This window comes from Octopus bimaculoides, chromosome 1 (assembly GCF_001194135.2).
Source record: "Octopus bimaculoides isolate UCB-OBI-ISO-001 chromosome 1, ASM119413v2, whole genome shotgun sequence".
In the NCBI taxonomy this organism is placed as follows: domain Eukaryota; kingdom Metazoa; phylum Mollusca; class Cephalopoda; order Octopoda; family Octopodidae; genus Octopus; species Octopus bimaculoides.
In genome coordinates, this window is record NC_068981.1 from 86,929,084 (window position 1) to 86,931,747 (window position 2,664).

Here is a 2,664-nt window from a genome sequence, read left to right on the forward strand (position 1 = left end):
TATATATATATATATATATATATATGTATATATATATATTTAAATGAAATATTCAAACACTGAGATTTGAAGTTAGATGTCACTACTGTTCATATCATCTGTGGATAAATTCAAAATTTGATGATATCACCAGTAGTAGCATTGGTGGAACGCAGTTATATATATATATATATATATATATATATAGCATAACCGATATTTTCGGTCGCATCTTGAGGTTAAAGAGTATCACTGACGGTTTTGTTCAACAGGATTTTAGTAGCCTTCTCCTGTCATGGATTACAAACGCATAACTTGGTGTATTACGTGATGTAACAATAAAAAATCCAAAATTTCTATCAGAATTGGCAGCAACCGTAAATTTGGGAGGCAACATAACCATACATAACTTTCTGTTGGCATGTAGATTGTTTGTACTCCAGGTCTTTTTTCGAGGTATTCACCTAGTAATTTTAAGATCATATTGAATAACTTTTCCTAAAAGGTTCGCTTACCATCTGTAGGTTTGTCACGCTCTTCCCTTTGAGTAATTAATTGAAGTTATTTGTTCTTACTCCTGATATTTAGTAGAGACTATATGACACTCAGATGCTGCCTTTATTGTTCAACCATGTGATTTAAATTTTGATACCAGTACTTGTACTACCAATTCAATGGTGGATAGTATGGTGTTGAAGAGGAAGGCTTTGGGTGTAGTTTTGTTTTTAAAGTCTGGTATAATATATTTGTTGCTTTACTTTTCTTCACAGTACCTTTAAAGAATAAACTTTCTTTAATACCTAAGTATAAATAGCACTCGTTGTATAAAACAGGGGAGTTTGAGAAAACATTGGTGCTAATGTTTTTCGCTTGAAAAGCGATTTTAACACGTTTACCTACCACTAATGAACATTTCCTTTCGCTTATAAAACCCAGCTGTTTCTCAAAATTATCGGTATTTCTAATGCGGATCCTAAGATCTTCAACAAAGAGATTATTAGTTATATTCGCGTTCCCGTCTGTTGTAGTCATTGTCGTTTAGTCATCGGATTTCTGAAACGGAATAATACCATATTTAGTGCTTAAATAAATAGAAGCGTGAACAGACTGCCTCCTTAGAATGTATATATATTTGTAATTTGTGATATTGGAGACAAACGTAATGTGTTCCGTTACAAGAGTAAGAAAAGCTGCTCAGATCTTTATAAATAGGTTAAGGGGTGATGATTGCACTGAATGATGTGCGCAAACAATTGTTTATTGAAAAATTCCTCTTTTTTTATTTGTTTACTTATCAAGTCTAGAGGAAGAGGTAGAGGTCGTTCTAGAGGAAGGGGAAGAACCTTGCAGGTCCTCCAAAGTTAGAGATTGAAGCCGACCATATTCCGTTTAAAACTGTTGTAGGCCACTGCAAGAAAGAGGAGAAATAATGTCCTAGGGAAGAAGGATTTGGAATAGAGGTTAGTACGGCGAAGGGAGTTCGGACGTAAGGAGGATAACAAGAGATTGGAACGTGGTAATTGTTAGTGATTTTCAAATTAGGAATTATTTTCACCGAATTGACTTACATAATTTAGAGAAAGTGCTGGTCTTTGTTAGCAGGCAATGTAACACCGACGGATATATTTCATCTATCTAGATTGCATGAATGAGGCTTAGACAAACTTAAGCGAATTTCATCAACCGAATACTTTTTCTACATCATAAACTTACAAAGTCTTTTATCACTACTAATTGACATGGTTTATAAGGAACATTAAACACTGGGTCTACATTGACCTTCCTCTACTACAAGGAGACGGTAGAGAATCAGTTAAGAAACCACATTAGGAGATCTGGCCTCTCCATCAGAATCACTAGACGGGACTACACGCTCACACACCAACAACACGCCTGATGTATGCTGTCTAAGTCAATGTCTAATCTGAATAACTCAACTAATAGATCAGCTCCTGCGGGGCAATATAAATAAGACTAACCAGGAGACACCTTCACCTTAGGGTGAAAGAATATTTGTACAAGGCCACACTATTTAGCACCGTGTTGCAACATCATCAATACTGTCATGGGAATTTCTCTACCCTCATACTATAGGAGAGATACAGTTAACCTCCGGATTACAGAAACACACTTTATAGTAAGTACCTAGCCTGAAACGTTGTAATGAGGTGGATGTGTGGAAGCACGACTACTGCTTCCGGATCTTTAATCATGAATGGACGGAAAACTAATTACCATCAAGAATGAGCGGAAAATATTAATTAAAAGTTTGAGGAAGAAACTGACAGAGGGCTGAAATAGGTCACCCACATAAGATGGATTTTCTCCGTTTTGAGAGGGATTTCCATATTTTTTCCCTTTCAAGATGGACTTTTTCAATTGCTTTTCTGGCACTACGCACTTTAAAACGATGGCATATACCTTTTAAAAAAGGTTGAAATTCATGAAAATCCATCATTTTGGAAGTCCTCCAACTCACCCATCGCCCTCACCACAGCGATCTCCATTAGAATCATTAAGTGTTTTCGCTGCATTACATTGACAACGCTGTGTATATTACGTTATGCATATTAATTTCACGATGTGTGTGTGCATACATACATGCATACATACATACATACACACACGCACACACACACACACACACACACACACACACACACACACACACACACACACACACAC